The 23,771-nt window shown below is 42.5% G+C and overlaps 1 protein-coding gene and 1 pseudogene across 4 annotated transcripts in view; both read left to right on the top strand.

Moving 5' to 3' along the window:
• Nucleotides 1-23,771, top strand: part of SYNE2 (spectrin repeat containing nuclear envelope protein 2) — a 350,331-nt gene that overhangs the window by 26,127 nt on the left and 300,433 nt on the right. The window lies entirely within an intron of this gene.
• On the top strand, nucleotides 6,510-16,791 carry LOC136377036 (large ribosomal subunit protein eL32-like; annotated as a pseudogene).

The following is a 23,771-nucleotide window of genomic DNA, read 5'->3' as shown; positions in this document are numbered from 1 at the left end:
TCTGAATCTAATGGGAACCTGCATGTGCATGGCCCCGATGGGGGCAACTACTGGCCATACATTTATATAATTGCAGTAGTGGATACCATTATACTTTAATTATTTTTCCCTTTTTAAAGATTTTTATTTATTGATTTTAGAGAGAGAGAAAGGGATGGGGAGTGGGACACATCAACTCTGTAGTAGTTGCTTCTCCTATGTGCCTTGACCCGGAGAAACCGTGGGTTTGAACTGGCGACCTCAGCATTCCAGGTCAGCTCTTCATTCACTGCGCCACCACAGGTCAGGCTGATGATTTCTCAATTTAAAAAAAACAACAATGAACGAGACTCCTTTGACTGCTTTGGTAGTAATCATCTTTTATGGTCAGAGAAACTGAGATAATCTGGTGACTGTCTCGTTAAAGGCCTCCCAGTGAGTCAGTTAAAGAAAAGGGGTCAGAACCAGTATCCCTGGGTGCCCAGTCTGTTACTTAGTCCAAAAAACCTGTTACTGAGGATTATCATCCACGCAGAGCCAGAAATAGACCAGTTGAGACCTAAATCAGTTTTGATTGTTGGTCTTTAAGGATAAAAGGATGAGGGATACATTAATTTGCTGGGCAATTGATTTTCCCTTAGGATAAGAGGAAAACAAAACCAAGATTGTCAGTCACGGAAATAGCACAGTAAATTATGTTTGGGTTTGGCACACTTCCAGTCCTATAAATAGATTATGGGAAGCCCTCAGGGAGAGAAAAAAAGGTGCTCATGGCTGTTTTCATATATAAAAATAGTAAGCCCATGCAACTTAAGGAAAAAAATGGAAGATCTATAATTTACAACTCTCGTCAAAATAGGAACCTATGGTTCAAAACTGAAACTTTGCTTTTTATTACCACTCACAGCCAAGAATTGGTAAGTCAGTAGGTCAAAATTTGGGAGGAGGATTTTGGGGAAGGATTTTGTACAGATGAGGTTTCTGAGAGTTCCCTTTTTTTCTGCTGAGAGGTGGTTGGTTAGGTTCATTCCATTTATATTTTACCTTAATAGAGATGAAGGAAACCGTGGAAGTAGGAAGAACTAGCTCTACATTTTAATATTGTGGTTGGGATAGAATTACAGAATGCTTTGGAAGACCTGCACTGGTATAAAGTCACAGCTCCGATATTTCTGGGCTAATCATGATATTGTTAAAAGCCAGGGACTGGAGCTTGATATTTACCAATGAAGTTTGGGATCAAAGAGGCATATTTTATGTTCCCTAATGAAAGCGTCTATGTTTTTTCTTTTGCTTTCTTATTCTTTGCATCTGCCTCTTTTCCTGTGTTTCCCAGCCGTGCCCCTTTATGACTATCTCAAGGTGTGGCTTTCAGCATTTTACAGGCGAGGCCATTGAACTGGCACAAGTGGGAACATGCGTGTGACTCTCTACCCTGTGGGGCCGGCATGTCTAGACCTCATTTGTCTGTACCTGATGACACCCACACTCCCTGCTGGGGCCTGCAACTCCAGTAGCAGCCCTGCTCTGGGGACAGTGCACACAGCCTTATGGTGGGAGTGTGGGAGGGTTGGTTGTTGTTTAGACAAGTCTGTTCATATCTCTTATATTTGGGGCTACACAGGAATCAGAAGAGTGACTTGCTGACACCCTTTCCCCCTGGATTTCTGGACTTCCAGTCTCTGCGGTGGAAGACCGTTTTTAAAGCAGCAATCCAGAAAATTTAGGCATCATCACTAAGTATCTGACCCAGCCCATCAAATAATGCAGTTTGCTTCATTGCTCAGCACGCATTATTGGTTCTTTTAACATATAAAAGAGCTCAAATCCTTAAGGACTCTTCTTTTTTACATTAGGGATCAAAATAATTGACAGATGTGAAGAAAATAATATACAAGTAATGGAACCCGTGCATTTTGGGATAATAAACGCGAGGGGAAAAGGCCTTGGTCTGTAGCTGAGGGAACGTGGAGGACTCTGTCCTGGCAGGAGTAACGGAAGTCCCTGCCTTCAGCCCAGGGAGCTAGAAAGACTTCTGTCAGAACCTTTGGGGCTTTTGTATATATAGAAGTGATAAAATGGGAGAAAGAATGGCCTTGTCCTCCACCGAGTGAAGAGATGTGTGTAAAGGAAGTCCGTTCCGTACCTGGAAGATGCTAAGGAGTTTAGACTCCTGATGCCTCACAATCTGAGATGGGAAAAACAGAGTTAGGGTTAATTTGTCTCAATAATAAGAGATTTGGAGAAGCTTTCCTTCATGCTAGTTTCATCAGAAGATGAATTTAGAATTCATCAGAAGTTTTTTTCTTGTTGCAAATATGTCTCCCTTATTAGGCAGGGAAAGGCGACACAACAGTTCGAAAAATTACCTTCTGCAGTCGAGAGGCCGCAGCCCGGGAGAAGGCTGACCTGTGGGCAGAGGAAGATGGGCGGAGCCCCAGAGACCCAGCCACAAACCCGAGGAGGAGCGGGTAGAGCCCACAGAGGGTCTCTATTCCCTGAATTCTGAATTCCGACAGTTGGCTTCCTTTCTTCCAAGAAAGACTCCCCAGGGGGCTAGTATATCCTAGAAAGGAAGCCGGGAAGGTGGAAAAGCTGATACGACAAAGACTGTTGATTGTGTGCAGGGGGAAAAGGGGGAGTGATAATGTGTAACTCCACTAAGCAACGAGGGGCCTCCAAAGTTCATCTTCCAAGGTCTCAGACAAAGAAGGAAAGTGAAATGTATTCAGATAAATGAGCAGCAGAAGACAAAAATATTTCTGCGTTTTCCCGTTAGTACTCCACAGATAACATCTTTTACAAAGATCACAAGATGAAATTCTATAGTTAGTGTGAAAAAACAGTGCAGGATAATTCAAAGAACTAGAGAAGTTTATTGTGAGAATTCTTAGGTTCGTAGTTCCAACCAGGGGTGGACATCCCAGAGGCACTGAAAAGACTTGTTTATTATTAGTCTTTTTATTAATCACAAATCACATTCTTTTTTTTTTTTTTTAAAGGGAGACATTTTTTAAATTAATTATTTTTATTTATTTTATTTATTTATTTTTACAGAGACAGAGAGAGAGTCAGAGTGAGGGATAGACAGGAACAGACAGGAACGGAGAGATGAGAAGCATCAATCATTAGTTTTTTCGTTGTGCATTGTGACACCTTAGTTGTTCATTGATTGCTTTCTCATATGTGCCTTGACCATGGGCCTTCAGCAGACCAAGCAACCCCTTGCTGGAGCCAGCGACCTTGGGTCCAAGCTGGTGAATTTTTGCTCAAACCAGATGAGCCCGCACTCAAGCTGGCGACCTCGGGGTCTCGAACCTGGGTCTTCTGCATCCCAGTCTGACGCTCTATCCACTGCGCCACTGCCTGGTCAGGCACAAATCACATTCTTAAGGGAGTATTTTATTTTCTGGTTATTTTTTTTATATTATAGTCATATAGATTTTGTGTATTTTACTTCAGTTGGTGGAAGGAAAGTGGCAAAAGTTGACATTAAGTGGTTTTTAAAAATGGTCTCCGTCACATAGTTCTCATTTAGAAGATGAGGTGGCAATGATGCTTAAAGATTTTGAATGAAAATTCCTTACTTTACATCACTCCTTACTTTACATCATTCCTTACTTTCAACCGATGTGCTGCAAGAATTTTCAAAACATGCAATACTTGACTAGTAGGGGCACTGACTTCTTTTCCCTTAGATTGTTACATATAAACATGACAACAATAGCCGTTCAATGTGAATGAATCAAAATTATGCCTACTTTTTTTGGATTGGCAAAAAAATATAGTTTTTGGTGTACCGCAGAATATTAGCAATTAGTTTATGTGTGCCATGAGCTGAGAAAGGTTGAAAATCACTTCTCTCACGTAACAGTTTTACTTTTCCTCTCTACCTTTTAGTCTTTGTCCACATATATAATACTGATATGGTTGCATTCCTTTTGAACATAAACATTTTATTCTGTTTATTTATCTTAGCATTTTCTTATGTAAAACTTTTTGTAAACATTATAATGATTGGTTTTGTTTTGATTAAACATTTTTTACTCTGATGTACCAAATTTTACAAATCATCCCAGTGTTGAGGATTCATATATATTTATCTTTTTGTTTCCGAGTAATTACTTTTTAGGATAGATTCCCAGGAGTGAGATTACTGAGTCAAATTGTATGTGCATTTTTATGATACAAGTTACATATGACTATATTGATTTAAAAAATGGTTGTGTATATAGTGTAGAGTCCTCGTGTATATCATGTATGTCAGTTTCTTTGCATACTAGGAGAGTGAACGTTTTTGCATGTGTTTGTTTTTGTTTAGTACTTACATTTCCTCTTATTTAAGTTATCTGCTCATATGTGTCAGAATGTGGTTTGCTTTTTAGAGGAAACTATATCTTTCAGTTACCTATGAAGCTGTTCACATGATTGCTTCTTAACTTTGGTGACTTTGTGGGATATTGCTATGGAAGAATTTGATCCTTTGGATCAGAGACATAACACAGATTACTTTCTCTAAAGAAATGAAAAAAATCCGAATTAATTCCTCTCTCAGTGAATTTGACCTACCACATCAGAGAGTCTGTTGCTGCATTTTGTGCACATGTCCAGTGGTGAAGATACTACATAGTCACACCACTTGGGAGGACACAAATTTCTATCAGCCTTAGTGCGATGGCCTTTCAGAGGCCACGATAACAAAAGGGACAGTTATTGAAGTTCATCATAAGAAACTGTAGCATTCTTCTAACCGCCAGCCAGACAAATTACTGTTGAATTGTGGAGACTGTTAGTTATATGTGAATTTTATTCCCCTTTAAAATAATATCTGAGAAGAAGAGTTTAGAATCTACCAGAGTCATTGAAGAGAAATAATCAAGCCTACAACCTTGCTGCAATTTATAGTTTCCTGATCTTGTTTGTATTGTTTCATTTGAGTCTTTAGCAAGCTTTGTGAACAGGTGAAGCCACGGGTCGCTATGTTGTAGCACAGGAAGTGAGCTCAGGGGGTGTCAGGGCCTGCTCATGAGGCAGAACCAAGGCCAGAAGCATTGCTTTGTGCGTTCTGAAAAATGTCAACCTGAAAAACGCACTCTTGAGGATGAAGTTAGTGAGGAGCTAGGTCATACCTGCTTTTAATGAGTAGTACAGTAATTAATAATGATGATCTTAAGTCACCCAAGAAGACAAATCATATATTCCAGATATTGTATTTAGTGGGTCAAGGTATTCCCATCACTCCTGATTGAAAACAAATGTTGATGTTATTCAAAGAGTAAGCTATATAATTACTTGAAAAGTTTACTTATTCTGACTAACTAATTTGGGGATTGCATATATGAAATATGGGTTCAGACTGTGGATGCAGGAGTGAGACATACAGCTTTAAGACCCAGCTCACTGGCTGAGCCACTTGAACAGGGTGCCTCCCCCCTGTATCCCCCTCACTCCCCTCAGCCCTGCCCCAGCCTTGGTTTCATCTTAAGCAGGTGACAGTAGTATCTCTGTCATATGTATGTAAAATACTTGGTGCCCAGTGTGCACTCTATTTTATTCTGAGTTAGGTGTTATTTATTGGTAAATATGCTTCAGTTTTTCTTTATTCATTTATGCTTTAAAACTCAGTGTCAAGCATGCGCTTCTTTACTCTAGTTTTTTTTTAATTTTACTGCATAAATGTTAGAAACAAACAAATTTTTTTTAACACACTCCTCATTCAGTATAACTTCTTTTATACAGCCTTTAATTTTTTCTAATGGCTTCGTGTGCAGTGAGTCAATGTGGCTCTGGAGAGGCACGCTCTGTGTTGACTGGGGGCGTTCACTCAGTGTGATCTTGCCCTTTCAACCATGTCTAGTCTTTGGAGCCGAGCCTCCGGGACTACCTGCATTCCACAAGTTCCGTTTGCACATGAGTCTTTGTGAGCAGTGTTTGGCCTTTGATATTCTGCAGGAGGCTTTTGGTGGGTATTTTATTACACTTTATAACAAAGGTCTGTGTATAACCTAAGTCAGTTCCAATAAACACAGTGAAGGGCAACACAGATTTGAGCATGTATGACAGAGGAGAGATTGTAATCAGTTTTGGATTGCCTCTGTTTTAGTCTTCACTTGGACTTTCTGGGGGATGAGATGGAAAAGACATGGTTTCACTGTTGGAATCTTTTCACTGTAGACGTGGCAGGCATTAGCTATATATCATTTCCTGTTATTCTGTAGATATATATCTTACCAATGTAGCTAAAACTTTCACTAATATAATTTGTCTAAAGTGGGTCTTTTTGGATATAGCTTTGTGTCTTTAACTTGATCTGTTTCCTGCCATGATTGAGGAGTACAATGACCTTGTTCACTCCCTATTGTATTTAGTGGAGAGTAGCTAGACCCAGTGTATTTGGATTGCTGGGTCCCCCTTACCTGGCCCTTGAGATGAGAAACAGGCACACAGGTCAGAGCCACGGGGCGGGAGGGCAGGGCCAGAAGAGCCGCCTGAGCATCTCCCCACTTCTAGACCACGTCAGACGAGGCGTCATGTCGTGGGGGAATCAGATGGAGAAAATAGGCTCTGTCACAGAACACAGTGAAGGTAAAATTTCTAGAATTTGAGAGCAAGGAGGTAGAGCAGCCTTGTATATACCTGGTGGACAGTGCTTAATGATTTTATTGATCCCTCTCTCTGTTAACTGCTTGCACTTCTGTTTAGTAGCTGCTTTGCATCAGACTTGGTGTTTGGCGCTGTGGCTGTAAAGAAGAGATGGTATTCTCAAGGAGCTCACAGTCCCGTCGGGGTCTCAGCCATGTGGCGTCCACAGCTGTGACATTTGTGCTGAGTTTCAGGTATGGGGAGCGTAGGGAGCACAAAGGCAGATTGCCTCACTCCATCTGGGCTCGAGTAGGAAAAACAGTACGTGCAAAGACAAATGTGAGGGAGCACTTGGGACATTCAGGAGAGCTTCCATTCATTCTCTATGTTTGTAGCCTTGGTGGAGGAATAATGGAAGAAATAATGTGCCTGTGTGAAGTGTGTTGGGAGGTCTAGGCATTGAGTAGGAAGAGCCTTGAATGCTGTGCAGTGTTTTGTTTTTGTTTTTTTATTCAGTGAGAGGAGGGGAGGCAGAGACAGACTCCCACATGCACCGCGACCAGGATCCACCCAGCAAACCTGCTAGGGGACTATGCTCTGCCCATCTTTGGGGTTGTTCCATTGCTCAGCAACCGAGTTCTTCTTAGTGCATGAGGGGGAGGTTGCAGAGCCATCTTCAGTGCCCAAGCCAATTTGCTGCAATTGAGCCATGGCTGCAGAAGGGGAAGAAGAGAGAGAGAGAGAGAGAGAGAGAGAGAGAGAGAGAAGGAGGGGGAGGGGTAGAGAAGCAGATGGTCGCTTCTCCTGTGTGCCCTGAGTGGGAATCAAACCCGAGACATTCACATGCTGGGCTGACACTCTACCCCTGAGCCAACTGACCAGGGCCTAATGTTGTGCAGTTGATGGGGAACCATTGAAGTATTTTAAGCAGGGAAATAAAATGATTTTAAGACTCACTGTAGTGGATACCGTGCTGTCCACATCTCCCTTCAACAAAGGACTTGTTGCCCAGTCTCTGGGAGTGTTTTCAGCCTCTTTGAGTCTTCACATCAGTGAACCACCTCACCAGGTTATGCCCCTTCCTGGGGGTGGGGCGGGGATACAGGGTCCCACGTCCAGTGACTGATGAGAGAGGCTGTATAGGCCAGGCCATGTAGGTCCAGCTTAGGACAATTCTAAAGGGCCATCTAACCTCCTGGGCTCACTGTGGGGTTGAGAGGGGCTGTTTAGGAGCCTGCTTTGCTTCCTCTCCCCAACCCTGCTTCCCTCTGGACTCTAGCCACCGTGCCCTCTGAACTCCCATCTCAGTGTGGTGGCCAGGCTGTTTGGTGTTGGCCTTGAAGCGCTGAGGGCTGCCACATTGTCTCCAAGTGGAAAGCACAGGTTAACGCGGAGCTCGCCTTGCTTGTTACCCCTCAGGCGATGACACTCTTGTTCTTTCTGTGCAGTCTCAAAATAATTGTTTTCTTTATTTTTAAAAACTTTCTAGAAGAAAGTTAATTCTGAAACCTATACCTCCCCTTGACCAGAGATGAATTCACCTTTCTTTTTATTTATTTATTTTTATTATATTTATTTATTTATTTATTTTTAAGTAAGAGGGAAGATAGACTCCTGCATGTGCCCTGACTGGGATCTGCCTGGCAACCCTGTCTGGGGCTGATGCTCGGACCAGCCAAGCTATCCTTAGTGCCCTGGGTGATGCTCAAATCAGTCGAGCCACTGGCTGTGAGAGGATAAGATAGGGAGAAGGGGGAGAGGGAAGGGAAGAGAAGCAGATGGTCACTTCTCATTTGTGCCCTGACCGGGGCATTCATACGCCAGGCCGACACTCTATCCACTGAGCCAGCTGGCCACGGCCAAAGTCACCTTTCTGTTTTGAATCCGTTGCACCGTGAGTTGCTGAGGTAGAGCTGCTATTCATTACGCAGTTAGTTACATGTTCATTCAAGTTATTCAGCTTACATTTGTTGAACACTTAATGGAAGCTGAGGGACATATTCCCAGAATAAGCAAGTTGAATGGATGCTGATTTTCTTAGTTGTACTTGACCCCCCCCCCCACCCCTGTGCCCACATGGGATCCCATTGCTTTATAGTTAAGTGACTGAGCCCCACAACCACCTGTGTTTTACTAGTATAGTATGGACACATTTCATAGGAAGAAAGTAGCCTGAACACTCCTCAACACTCCCACTGCCTCTGTCTCAAACAAGATGCCAAGTGCACTTTTGTGCAGGCTCACCAGCTACACAGGCATGCATACAGGCAGACCCGAACTTATCACCTCTGTTTAATGTGCTTGGCTGAGGGAGGGGACTGACTAACACACCAAACGGAATGTGTCTGCTTGGGTAATTGAGAACTGATGGTACTCTTTGTTTTATTTTTGGCTTCATGATCTACAGATAAGTAAGGATTTTTTGTAAGAATAATTCCTGTAAGGCAGGGTGGAATGCATGCTCTGTTGTTGTTACTTATTATATGGAATTTTCTTCCTTTTTTATTTTTAAAATCATAGACATTGATTTCAAGAGGTAGGTTGAATAGAGGTGATTTTAAGAATACATTGTGTGAGCCCTGGCTGGTTGGCTCAGAGGTAGAGCGTCGGCCTGGCGTGCAGGAGTCCCAGGTTCGATTCCCGGCCAGGGCACACAGGAGAAGCGCCTATCTGCTTCTCCACCCCTCCCCCTCTCGTTCCTCTCTGTCTCTCTCTTCCCCTCCCGCAGCCAAGGCTCCATTGGAGCAAAGTTGGCCCGGGCACTGGGGATGGCTCCATGGCCTCTGCCTCAGGCACTAGGATGGCCCTGGTTGCAACGGAGCAACTCCCCAGATGGGCAGAGCATCGCTCCCTGGTGGGCATGCTGGGTGGATCCCGTTCAGTTGCATGCGGGAGTCTGTCTGACTGCCTCCCCGTTTCCAACTTCAGAAAAATACAAAAAAAAGAAAAGAAAAGAATACATTGTGTGATGTTTGGGGCTAGGTGGGTACTGGAAAAACCTGGGAAACACTATATGTAAAGTCTATGATTGTCTAGCTACTATGCTGCACACCTGAAACTAATACGAAATAGTATTGAGTGTAAACTATAATTGAAAAAATACATTAAAAGAATACACTGTATGATTATTACATGCAAAGTCAATTAGTAAGTGCAAAGTTTGTTTACCTACTGGATAGATATCAATTTTATATTTTGTAAGTATGTGTCCAAATTGTTTGACAGACTATTTTGTACTTATTGAGATAGTCTTACTAATTTTGTGTTTTTTTATTTATTTTATTTTATTTTATTTTGAGCGAGAGAGGGAGAGGCAGACAAGAACAGACAGGAAAGGAGAGAGATGAGAAGCATCAGTTGTTCGTTGCGGCACTTTAGTGGTTCATTGATTGCTTTTTATACGTACCTTGACCAGGGGCTGCAGCTGAGCCAGTCACCAACCCCTTGCTCAAGCCAGTGACCTTGTGTTGTTTTTTAAATGGTATGTACTATTTTCTCGTCATTAAAGATTTCATAAAAAAATTCCCTGGCCCTGGCCGGTTGGCTCAGTGGTAGAGCATTGGCCTGGCATGTGGAAATCCTGGGTTTGATTCCTGGCCAGGGCACACAGGAGAAGTGCCCATCTGTTTCTCCACCTTTCCCCCTCTCCTTTCTCTCTGTCTCTCTCTCGTCCCCTCCCGTAGCCAACACTCCACTGGAGTAAAGTTGGCCTGGACTCTGAGGATGGCTCCATGGCCTCTGCCTCAGGTGCTATAATGGCTCCAGTTGCAACGGAGCAACGCCCCAGATGGGCAGAGTATCACCCCCTATTGGGCATGTTGGGTGGATCCCGGTCTCTGCCTCCCTGCTTCTCACTTCAGGGGGGGGAAAAATAAAAATAAATAAATAAAAATAAAGTCCTCACAGCATGGAAATAATCATTTTGAGAAAAAAATATAAATAATATTTCAGTAATAAAGATACTTTTATCTTCTAGTGTCTATATTGTCAGAGAATGTTGTCTAACAAGAGTATGACCCACAGTCATTTAAGGCAACACTTTGAACTTTCCCATCAGAAGGCAGACCGATCTGGTCAGGTACTCTCTGTGGGTCTATGGGAGGTGTGCCTTGTGGTCGTAGAAGTGAACCCAGCTGATTGCCCTTCAGGGGGATCCAGAGGCTCAACCCCCCACTCTGGCCTCCTGGGTACTACCAGCCAGGCTGGATGGAGATTGATCACAGCTCAGAATAGCTTAGCAACTGACCTGGAAGATATGTAACTTCTAGAGCAGCAAGAAACTGTTTTTATCTTCATTCCTGGTCTTCGAAATAATGCTTATAAGGTGGTTAAGATGATTGGATTTGGTACTTTTGTGGACTGTGAGTCCTGCTTTCTATAGCATCATAAAATCACAGATTTGTTTAGCCAGAGGGCTTTTAGAGAATGTCTAGCTCCACCCGTATGTTATCGATGAGGAAATTTAGGGTTCAGATGTGTCAAATGCAATCTGTATGCTTGGGCCAGAACAAGGCCTGGAACTCGTGTCTAGTAAACCATTCGTCCAGGAGAATTCTGGGACATGGCGTTGCCTCCTCACAAGACCATTCAGCTTCCAGACTGGACTCAGTGCAGTGGGGTAACCCAGGCCTGCATGGGAAGCCAGTGAGCAGTGGATGGGGCTGGCCCTTGCTTCTCTCACTGTCTGTAGGGATCTTGAGGTCTGCAGGGATGAGTGTGGGTTCCGGTTGTTGCTACCCATGCACCATTCCTGCCCTATTAGAAAGTAGTCTAGTAGTATACCTCAGTTATTTGATTTAATCTGTACAGAACAGAGCCTAAGCGTAGTGGTAACAATGGCCAGGAATCAAAGATGGTGAGGAAGTATGTCTCCTTTTTGTTTTGGAGACTATTATTCCAAGGATTGATTATCTGGCTGACCATCCTGCATTGTGCTTGAAGCACACAAGCTGTACATTATTACTCTTTGGATAAATTACTGACTAAATAATAGCAGGACACCTTTTTTTCTGTTTTTGTTTTTTGACAAGTTTCAGGAGAGACCAGTTCAAATTTTTATGACCATTAAGCTACCGGGCAGATATTAAAGTGATGTTTATGGAGACTAATAACATGAAAAATGCTGATGTGAATATATTTATAATATTTAGCAGAATAAAAAATTATTTGCAGCCCTGACCAGTTGCCTCAGTGGTAGAGCATCAGCCCAGTGTGTGAATGTCTGGGGTTCAATTCTTGGTCAGGGCACATAGGAGAAGCCACCATCTGCTTCTCTACCCCCCCACCCCACTCCCTTCTCACTCTCTCTCTGTTTCTCTCTTACTCTCTCTCTCCCCCTCCCACAGCCGGGCTTGATTGATTTGAGTGAGTTGGCCCCCATAGCTGAGGATGGCTCCGTGGCCTTTTTCCCAGGTGCTAAAAATAGCTTGGTTGACAAACAATGGAGCAACACCCCAGATGGGCAGAGCATTGCCCCATAGGGAGCTTGCCTAGGTTGGGGCTCATGCAGGAGCCTGTCTCTCTGTCTCTCACTTAATGAAAGAAAACTTTTTGTGGTGTAACTACAAGTCTGTACAAACAAAATAAAAAACCTATGTTATAGATAAAAATAGTCTAAAAATTCACCATAATATTAGGAATGATGGGATTTTGATAGTGGGGCTTTGGATATCTTCTATTTGTTTAAGTTTTCTGAAACATTAAAAATGAATAAACATTACTTTTATAGTAAAAAATCCTCTTAAAAGTAAATAAAATGTATATTGTACTCTGTAGAAAATAAATTTGAACTGTAGTTCAGCCTTTTACCTTTACAGGATGAGTAATTTTGATTGAAAGGATTTTTTTTGCCTCTTAAAATATCTGGATCTGTTTTTTAACCCTTGGCTCTGTTGCGTGGTGGATTGGAGGAATGAATTTATTTTTGCACTTATTCATACTTCATTATTTGACAAAATTTTCTTGACCTGGCCAGTCTTCTCATCCATGAGTTCACATTTGCTTGATTCTATCAGCTTTAGCAGGAAAACCTTGCGGGTAGGAAGTTATGAATTGTTCCTTTTCCATTTATGCCTGTTCTGACAAGCTTTGCTTTTTCAGATTCCCCCAGGCAGTTCACTATTGTTACTATTTAAGCTTTTCAAGCACTCAGTTTCTGTCCCTGGAAAGCCTTTCCCACTTACACATCATTGTATCCCCAGCGCCTGATACACTGCCTGGCTTGTAGTCAGCACTCAATCAGTATTTGTTAAATCAATAAGTTATGATATCATCTAGGACTCTCAACTGTCCTTGAATTTGGTTCCTGTTTTTATATTTATATTTTTCTCCCTTTTAATTGAATGTATTGGGGTGACACTGGTTAAAAAATTATATAGGTTTTAGGTGCCCGATTCTACAACACATCATCTGTGCTCTGTATTATATGCTCACAATCCCAAGTCAAGTCTTTGTTCATCACCATTTATACCATACACACACACACCACACTTGTGCACACACACACACACACGAGAGAGAGAGAGAGAGAGAGAGAGAGAGAGAGAGAGAGTGTGTGTGTGTGTGTGTGTGTTTGAGAGAGACCAGACAGGAACAGACAGACAGGAAGGGAGAGATATGAGAAGCGTCAACTTGTAGTTGTAGCACCTTAGTTGTTCATTGATTGCTTCTCATATGTGCTTTGACCTGGGGTCTCCAGCTGAGCCTTTGACCCCTTGCTCAAGCCAGCGACCTTGGGCTCAAGCCAGTCACCTCAAGCTTTCAAACCAGCAACCTTTGGGCTCAAGCAAACAACCATGGGGTCATGGCTATGATCTTATGCTCAAGCTAGTTACCCCACGCTCAAACTGGATGATGAGCATGAGCTCAAGCTGGTGACCCTGAGGTTTTGAACCTGGGTCCTCAGTGTCCCAGTTCGATGCTCTGTCTATTGCACCGGCACCTGGTCAGGCAATTATTTCTTAAGACTGAGTATTAGAATAAAATTGAATCAGAAAGCTTGTGAGTTATACAAGAAACTTAGCAATCATATACATGTGATTGAGCGTAACATTTGGTCATTATAAGACAAAACAGACCCTTATCTGAAAAAGGTTGCTTTTGCTCATTTCCCCTGTACGTGAGCACAGTTCAAGAGAAAGACTGGGTACCAGGCCAAGCAGCAGTTGGTGCATCTGTTGATAAAGGCGTGTGTGATTTGCACCGATTATAGTGGAGCGGGCCAGAAGGAAAAGAAGCAAAACCCTCTGCTTTGCCCATTTTTAATAATAAATTAATTTGAATGTAAAAGCATTTCTGCAGCTGCCACTGAAGTTGACAAATATTATTCTAAAGAAATAGTACATTTCAGAAACAAACTTCTCATTTTAACAGCCAACATATTTTTGGCTGTTGTATTTGTTGGCAGACATTTCAAATATAGAAATATTTTTTTAAGTATCTTGGAGAAACTAGTGTTTGAAATTTGAACAACAAATCTTTCATCAGTGGGGAAGTGCTACCCAAGAGAAACATGTAGAAATGCTTGTACAGTTGTGTTAACTGGGAACACTTGACAAAAACACTGTTATCATCACAGTGAGATTCTGTAAATATTTCCCAAACATTTCAGTCATTTCTGTTCTAACAATTTTGCCAGTGTGCGTGCAACCAGCTTAGCAGTTCAAGTAAAAACAGGCATTTTTACCTTAAATATATCCATGAAGACAAGTGGAGGGCAATTCAGTTTCCTACAGCCAAGAATTCCAACCATTTGGGAGGGAAAAATATCTTGTCAAATGGAAGGAAAGGGAACAATTCAAAGAGATGTCTGAGGAGAAAATTGTAACTGTCCCTCCCCTCTTTTTATTAAGTCCTGTGACTGGAGAAGTCCTGACTTTCAAAATTATTTTCATTTGTGCGTGTATAAAAAAGTCCTTGTAAAGTATACTTTCTAGTTTTCTTTTGCTTGCTTATTTATTCATTTAGGTTTTTTTTTTTTGTATTTTTCCGAAGTTGGAAATGGGGAGGCAGTCAGACAGACTCCCGCATGCGCCCGACCGGGATCCACCGGGCATGCCCACCAGGGAGCGATGCTTTGCCCATTCGGGGCTTCGCTCTGCCACAATCAGAGCCATTCTAGCGCCTGAGGCAGAGGCCACAGAGCCATCCTCAGCGCCAGGGTAAACTTTGCCCCAATGGAGTCTCGGCTGCCGGTAGGGGAAGAGAGAGACAGAGAGGAAGGAGAGGGGGAGGGGTGGAGAAGCAGATGGGCGCCTCTCCTGTGTGCCCTGGCCGGGAATCGAACCCTGGACTCCCGCACGCCAGGCCGACGCTCTACCACTGAACCAACCGGCCAGGGCCCATTTAGGTTTTTTTTAACTGTGCTCATTTCCTACTTTATTCACAAAAGATTTAAGATGACCGCAACAAATATGTTTAAGATCAGGTACTGTTTGTCAATCAAAAGTAAAAACAAAATACGCACCAGGGAAAACAGACAGAATGAGGACCTACCTGGTTGCTACAATTTGACCTCAAAACGAGTGGGTTTCTGTACAACCAAAGTGAAAAACAAAAATTAACTATGTGGTTCTTATTTTAAGAAAGGAAAACAACAACAAAAATCTGCCCTGTTTCTCCAAGGAAATGAAGTTTTTTTAGTACTAAATTCTAAAAAAAAAAAATTTAAATTAAATTAAATCAGGAAGCTGCCTTCAGGGCAGGGGAGGGGGAGCTGAGAGTTGTAGAATGTGTCCTCAACAACATTGCTTGTTTTTTTATTTATTTGTTCAATCTTTTATTTTTCCCTCAAACATTTATTATGTATGTACTACGGGCCATACTCTGCTGATGGTAAGGACGCAACAGCGAACAAAACGTAGTCAGAGCTCACTGTCTACACTCTGAAGTAGACCCGGGGCCAAAGGATCTGCTCCAAAGGGACAGGTGGGGTTAGTGGTGGAGCCTCTGAGGAATGGGTTTCTCCATGTTAGCTGGCAGGTTCAGTTGGCACTCAGGACCTACAGCCTGTACATTGATGCCTGGCCTCTACATTGATGCCAGGATATTTAGAGTATATTCCAGTGTGGAATGCCCGGAGGGAGCTAACAAGAACTGGGCCATGGGAGTCAGGGCTCCAGCCAGCTCGGCTGGGGTGCAAGGCAGAGGTTATTCCTGGAGCGGGGACCAGAGATAAGCGATCTGGTAGTTACACAGCTGCTTCTTTGGGGGAAAAAGGCCAATTCCTCTAAAGCCAGTTTACTGAATGGCAAGCTAACCAGTTAGTTATTTCTATTCATTATTTGAAAAATTTAAGCAATTCATGTCTGATACAATGAGTTTGACAGCGTTTTGAAGACGTATGTGATATTTAAGGTGGCTTATTCTCATTGTAGTGTGCTGGCATTTTTTTTTTTTTTTTAATTTTATTTATTCATTTTCAGAGAGGAGAGAGAGAGGGAGAGAGAGAAACAGAGAGAGAGAAGGGGGGGAGGAGCTGGAAGCATCAACTCCCATATGTGCCTTGACCAGGCAAGCCCAGGGTTTTGAACCGGCGACCTCAGCATTTCCAGGTCGACGCTTTATCCACTGCGCCAACACAGGTCAGGCCGTGTGCTGGCATTTTATGGAATATTCAATTTGTATTTGCCCTGCAGTGATGGGAGGGGGCGGGGCAGAGAGAGAGAGAAAAACACCCTGCAGAGCCTGGACTGCTAATGAACATGTGAGAGGAGGTTGAGGGGCAGGGGATGGGGACACGGGGGAGAAGCAGAGTCAGAATATATTCGCACTGCCCCTCTTCCTTGGGGCTGTTTACGCAGGTGGCAGCCATCTCCCACTCGGCACCGTGGCTGCCCTCAGACCCCTGGTGGAACCCAGTGTTGTCAAAAAGAGGACCAAGAAGTTCATCTGACACCATTGGACCACTGTGTTAAAATTAAGTGGAACTGGTGGAAACCCGGAGGCACTGACAGTGGGTGTACAGAGGATTCAAGGACCGTTCTTGATGCCCACCATTGGTTATGGGAGAAACAACAAAACAGAGCACCTGCTGCCCAGGGGCTTTCGAAAGTTCCTGGTCCACAACGTCAAGGAACTTGAAGTGCTGCTGATGTGCAACAGATCTCCCTGCGCTGAGACTGCGCACCTGTCTCCTCAAAGAGCCGCAGAGACACCGTGGAAAGGGCAGCCCAGCTGGCCGTCAGAGTCACCGACCCCGATGCCAGGCTGTGCAATGAAGAAAATGAATAGACAGATTGTTACACATTGTGTTTGTGTTAATAAAAGATTAAAATTCTTTATTTAATCCACATGGATGGACCTCGATAATATTATACCAAAGGAAATAAGTAAATCAGAAAAAGCTAAGAAGTATATGATTTCATATATAGGTGGGACACAAAATTGAGACTCATGGATATAAATAGGAATGCAGTGGTTAGTTACCAGGAGGAGGGGGAAAGGGGAGTAGGAGAGGGATGGGTGAGGGGGTGGGACACAAAGAGGGGCAAATATAAGGTGACAGAGGATGATTTGATTTTGGGTGACGGGTATACAACATAATTGATTCTTCCAAGGATGTGGAGCTGCTTGCCCCAAATCTGTGTACTTTAGTTGACCAATGTCACCCTGTTAAATTTAATCATCTTAAATATATATATATATATTTTTAAGATTTCTTTGCATTTTTGAGTGCAAAAAATTCTTAGGAATATATTTTTCTTATGAATAACAATAAGGCTATTTATTGTGTCCTCAGTGCCTCCTCCCTCTCACTCTCACTGTTTCACAGCCCACCGGAGGCGTTGTTAATCCACTGCTTTTTTAGTAGATCCACAAGAGTCCACGGAGTCAGGGTTTCCATGAGAATGAAGCAGCAGGTGGCGTGCACTTAGCACAAGAAGATGGGACGGGGGCACACAGAAAGTGGCGGAAGTGATAGAGCAGGTTGCAGAGTCATTCTTCATGTTTTAGGGGCGCTTCCCCAGGTTATCTACAATCTCTTCCTAGGTTTAGAATCGGTATCTAGATCTCTTCAGGTGGCTTGACATTGAGAATATTTTAAAATCTCATTTACTGAAAAAGTACATCAACTTTCACTTTCTAGTAGTAAAATTTTCTGTCTAACCAACGAGCAGTTTGCATTTGTATCTCATTTTGTAATTTTTATCATGCTACATGTTATCTTATCTTGTCCATCAGAAAGTCTGAGTTAATTTAACTCATTATTTGCACCCTTCCTTATTCCAGAGAAAGTTTGAAGTAGTTTACAAAGAAACATAAAATTCAGTAAAATAAAAAAAAAAAAACACAAACAGATGAGGATGTTGCAGAGAAGAAAAAAAACTAAGGGTAGATGAATAAAGCCAGCAAGAAAGCTTGTTTTCCATAAAGTCATTTGTAGGTGTTTGAGCTGGGCTATCCCAGCCAAAAACATGAGGGGAAACTTTGTTTATAAAAATAACACAGTCATTAGATTACAAGAATAAATGCTCACGATCGCAGTTTTTCTTGGTATCGAGACTGTGAGAGAATTTTCCGCAGTGCACAGTGTGTTCTCATAAAAGGAACACTGGCTTTCGGACAGTACTCCCGAACTCACCCTGTGGAAGAAGCACACCGTAGTAGAATGTCCCCTAGAATTACCCGCTCCGTAAGGCTTACGGGGTTCTTCCAGAACGCGTTTTAATAGAAGCGGTTTTCTGAGGGGATAAAACAATGCAGTTCAGGTTCACAGCTCCCTGATGGCTGGATGGGATCCAAAGACAACTGAGTCCAGGAAAGGGTGGACTCAGTCTTTCAGGCATTTCTCCATGAATATTATTTCTTGTAATCCGATGTTTTCAAATGTGCACAAGAGAACTTTGGGTTAGATACTTTGCCAGGAACCTGAAAGTCTGCGAGTTGGCTCCGACAAAATCATTATCCTTGTTTCACAGATGAAGAAACAGGCCCTTGAAGAAGCTGATGATTACCCAAGGCCGCGTGGTCGGTCGGGCACAGCGGCAGAGCTGGGACTGAAGCCAGTTCTTCCGACTCTAAGTCTAGGGCTCTTGTGCTCATTTCAACTCTCTTCTCTAATTTAAGCAGAATTCTATTACAATTTTAAAGTGTTTAAAATGAGTATTTTAAATATCCATAATGTACTTCCCACTAAGCCGTTAAATTCTTAGAAGAAAGAAAACGTTCACTATTGAACTGAAGACCCATCCCTTCCGAACTCGGGTTTCATTCCTGAGCACGTTTCTGGTTTGTTTGTTTTTTAACCACATGTGTGTACTTGTGTTTAAAATTTACATAAAGCACATAGTATGTCAGTACTTTTGCGCTCCCCACAGTTCCGCCTTGCTGACACTGGTCATTCATTCATTTTAACTGTGGAATAATCTTCCACTGTGTGAATCAAATACCCACAGTTTATCCTTTCTCTTACCAGTGGGAATCAAATATTTCCACTTTCTTCTGGTACAAGCAGTTCTACTGTTAACATTCTTGAACATGTTTCCTGTGTCAATGTATAATTTTAGGGCATGTTTTTAGTTGGCAGAATTTATTAACTCACCAACAGTTGCTGATCCTACCTGAGCATTAGTCAGATGCCGAGGCCTCTTGGGGAAATCTTGCACCCAAAAAGCTGTTTGGGTCTCTTGTAGCCGGTGCTGATTGGCCTTGGTGCACCTTCCCTGCCCTCCAACTCCCTGTATGTCAGTCTCGTTGGTTGGTTCAGCTTTTGACTCTGGCCTGTTCCAAGCACTGTTCATTTCATAAGGGCCCTCTCTACATACCCTAGGCTGGGGGTGGTTAACCTTTTTATACCTACCGCCCACTTCTGTATTTCTGTCAGTAGTAAAATTTTCTAACCGCCCGCCGGTTTCACAGTAATGGTGATTTATAAAGTAGGGAAGTAACTTTACTTTATAAAATTTATAAAGCAGAATTACAGCAAGTTAAAAAGCATATAATAATAACTATTTACCAAGTACTTTATGTTGGATTTTCTCTAAGTCTGGCAGAATAAATCTTTATAAAACAACTTACTATAGTTAAATCTTATCTTTTTATTTATACTTTGGTTGCTCCGCCACCACCATGAAAGCTGGAACGCCCACTAGTGAGCGGTAGGGTCCAGGTTGACTACCGCTGCCCTAGGCCCTGTATACATACCCTGCTCTCAAGAGATGACCTCACTTAATATTTTCCTGAGAAAAATCACGTCACCTGGTGAGAGCTCCCTATATCCTTTCTCCCAAACTTCTGAGCATTTCTACTTAGAACAGTGTGTTTTGCAAACCACAGATTGTTTATGGAATCAATAGAGGTATACATATTTATTTATTTGTTAGAGAGACAGGCAGGCAGGAAAGGAGATAGATAAGAAGCATCAACTTGTAGTGTGTCACTTTAATTGTTCATGGATTGCTTCTCATATGTGCCTTAACTGGGGGCTCCAGCCAAACCAGTGACCCTGTGCTCAAACCAGCGACCTTGGGCTCAAGCCAGCTACTACAGGATCATCTCAATGACCCCATGCTCAACCCGGTAACCCTGGGGTTTTGAACCCGGGTCCCTAGCATCCCAGGTCGTTGCTCTATCCACTGCGCCATCACTGGTCAGACAACGGAGATATACATTTAAAAAACGTTTTCTCAGGCCCCAAAGTGGAACTTTTTCTTATGAGAAGCTACACCATCTTCAAAATCACTAATTCAAAGACCCTTCATCTAGCCTGATTCTTACTCTCGCTGGAATGGTTCTTGAACTTCCCTGAGACCTCAGCCTGGGTGCGCGCTCATTCTGTCTTTTCATCCCATTCTGTTTTGCATCTTCTCTGTCTCTTCATCCCACTCCAGCCCCCACCCTGGACATCTCCCCTGGAGCCCAGTTGTTCTTGCACTGATCTGCAGTATGGCTGCTGTGCTGGGAACTTGACTTCTCCTGTGTTTAATATCCAGTCTCTCTCTCTCTCTCTCTCTCTCTCTCTCTCATTTTCATTTTTAGTTTAGTTTTCTATTGTGCTGGAATACTTGCTTTCTTCTTTGTTTTACTTTTTTATTTTGTGGGTTGTGACTCTTCCAGTGGCTTTCTAAGAGCGAGTACGTACGACCTGATGTTTTTGAAGCCTTGTATGTCAGGGAATGGCTTTTATCTGCCCCTAAGACTTGATTAATACTTTAGCTGGTTATATAGATTGCAGGTTGGAAATACCTTTTATCTCATTTTTAAAAATTGCAGTAAAATCTGTATAATAAAATTTACCAGTTTAACCATTTTTAAGTGTACAGTTTGATGCATTGTATCAGTGAGAAAGCTTTGTTGGCACCATCTTCAGAATATATTCAAAATCTGATCACTGATCACTACTCCGCTCCTGCAGCCCTGGTCCTGACATCATCATCTGAATTACTTGTAATAACTTTTTCCTCCCAGTATTTTATTTTATTTTATTTTTTTAAAAAGATTTTATTTATCCAGTTTTATTAGAGAAAGAGAGACAGAGAGAGAGAGAGAGAGAGAGAGAGAGAGAGAGAGAGGAAAGAGATAGAATAAGAGGAGGAGCAGGAAGCATCAACTCCATATGTGCTTTGACCAGGCAAGCCCAGGGTTTTGAACTGGCGACCTCAGCATTCCAGGTCGACACTTTATCCATTGCGCCACCACAGGTCAGGCCCTCCTCCCAGTATTTTATTATGGAAATTCTCAAATACACAAGAGAGTTGAAAGAATTTTACACAAATGCACATGTTCTCAACACCTAGATTCCACTTTTAATATATATTTTAAATTTTTTTATTTAATTGATTTTAGAGAGAGAGGAAGGGAGAGAGAGAAACATTGATTTGTTGTTCTACTTGTTTATGCATCCATTGGTTGATTCTTGTATGTGCCCTGATGGGATCAAACCCGCAACCTTGGTGTATCAAGATGATGCTCTACCCTACTGAGCTCTCCAGCTAGAGCGCCACCTTTAATATTTTACCATAACTGCTTTCTCATTTATTAATTATTTGGCCTTTTGTTCAATATTCTGTAATAACTTTTTACCTAGTCTCCCTGCTTCATTCTGTGTCCCATCTTTTAAGTTCAACACATCAACCTGGATGATAATTTTGAAACATAAATCAAATTATATCTCCCCTCAAAAAGAAAAAAAATTATCATCTTCCTTCTGCTCAAAACTCAGATATGGCTATCTGTTTCACTTCCACTAAACCTGTAGTCTTTATGATCCTAAAAAGGAAAATTGCCTGGGTAACTTTCAGATTCCTGTGGAATTGTGAATTTTATACTGTTTCTGTATATTGTTACATCATTTACATTATTGAGGATGAAGCTGATGTTTGTCTTTTGGAGGAAGTAAACTGCACTGCTTGTTAAGGAAGGCTATGGCTAAACATTTTAAGCATTTGTTCCTACCAAGGTAGTTTTCTTGCATTTTACTCTACATTTGAACACTTGTGTAGGCGTGGATGTTTATAAACGAGACTAAGTCTGATTTCATAAGGGCTTTCTAAAATTAATTCTGCCCAATGGAATACGACTATTTGCTTTGATGTTAGTAGAAATCTAATGAGTAGAGAAAAAGCTAGTGAAGTGTGTCAGCAGCATGCAGAACAAAATCTTTAAAATATATCACTCATCCCCTCCCGTAGCCGAGGCTCCATTGGAGCAGGAGATGGCCCGGGCGCTGGGGATGGCTCCTTGGCCTCTGCCCCAGGCGCTAGAGTGGCTCTGGTTGCGACAGAGCCACGCCCCGGATGGGCAGAGCATCGCCCCCTGGTGGGCGTGCCGGGTAGATCCCAGTCGGACACATGCGGGAGTCTGTCTGACTGCCTCCCCGTTTCCAGCTTCAGGGAAGGGGGGGGGGAAACAACAACAAAAAAACAAATATATATATATCACTCATTATAAAACTTTAAAATAATTTCTTATAACCCCCTGGGAGTGGGCAAGGAGACACCTGGTTGGTGCTGTTGCTCTTATATAAGTGAGGGGCAAAGCAGACGTGCAGCCTTTTTTTTTTTTTTTTTTTTTACAGAGACAGAGAGAGAGTCAGAGAGAGGGATAAATAGGGACAGACAGACAGGAACGGGGAGAGATGAGAAGCATCAATTATCAGTTTTTTGTTGTGGCACCTTAGTTGTTCATTGATTGCTTTCTCATATGTGCCTTGACCACGGGCCTTCAGCAGACCAAGTAACTCCTTGCTCGAGCCAGCGACCTTGGGTTCAAGCTGGTGAGCTTTTTGCTCAAACCAGATGAGCCCACGCTCAAGCTGGCGACCTCGGGTCTCAAACCTGGGTTCTCTGCATCCCAGTCCTACGCTCTATCCACTGTGCCACCGCCTGGTCAGGCCAGACGTGCAGCCTTTAGTTCTTGCTAGTTTGATGCTGATCTTGGTGGCCAGAGCCGTTTCATGCCTGGGGCATGTTTAAAAAAAAAAAAATATATATTTTTTTTATACATTGTCATGTGAAGGTATAAAGTGTTGATTCTGTTTGTAATTGATATTGTGAAACCTTTTATGATTTTAAAATCAAGTTCATCTTATGGTATCATTCTTTAAAAAAATTATCAATTTTTCTTTCGTTTCCTACATTTGCCAGTTCCTCTGGGTTTCACTTTTTTGTTTGTTTTCATTCCTTTCTTTAATTCTTGGAGGCTCCCTGTAAATGCTTGATATCTTTGGCTGTCTACGCATATTTAAGAGTGAGGAATGAAGAAGCCATTAGTGGAATTTCACAGTAGGGTGGTTTGGCCTGGAACTGACTTTTCTATTTTTTTTTTTTTTTAAATACTTTATTTATTGGTTTTTACAGAGACAGGAGAGAAAGGGGAGCATGGAATGGGAAGTATCAATTCATAGTTGCTTCATGTTAGTTGTTCATTGCTTGCTTGTTGTATGTGCCTTGACCAGGGAAGCCCAGGGCCTCGAACCGGCAACCTTGGCATTCCAGGCCGAAGGTTTATCCACTGCGCCACCACAGGCCAGGCTGACTTTTCTATTGAAGAACCCTGAACATTAGCATCTCGGGTCTTTTCTAGGGTGTCTTTTGCTTTCTCCAGAACAGATTCCTTTGAAATCCGTATTTGTGGGTGGAGCTAGGGTTCTAGGGAATAGGTCCGGTTGCCAGTGCTCTTGGAAGGGGTGGGGTAGGTGAGGGCCAGGGTGGTGGGGTGGTGGTGGTGGTGGTCCTCGTCCTATTACTGCGCCTGTGTCTAAAGTCTTGCTA

This window comes from Saccopteryx leptura, chromosome 6 (assembly GCF_036850995.1).
Source record: "Saccopteryx leptura isolate mSacLep1 chromosome 6, mSacLep1_pri_phased_curated, whole genome shotgun sequence".
Lineage (NCBI taxonomy): Eukaryota > Metazoa > Chordata > Mammalia > Chiroptera > Emballonuridae > Saccopteryx > Saccopteryx leptura.
Note: the sequence above shows the minus strand (reverse complement) of the source record. Positions and strands in the feature narration are given on the sequence as shown.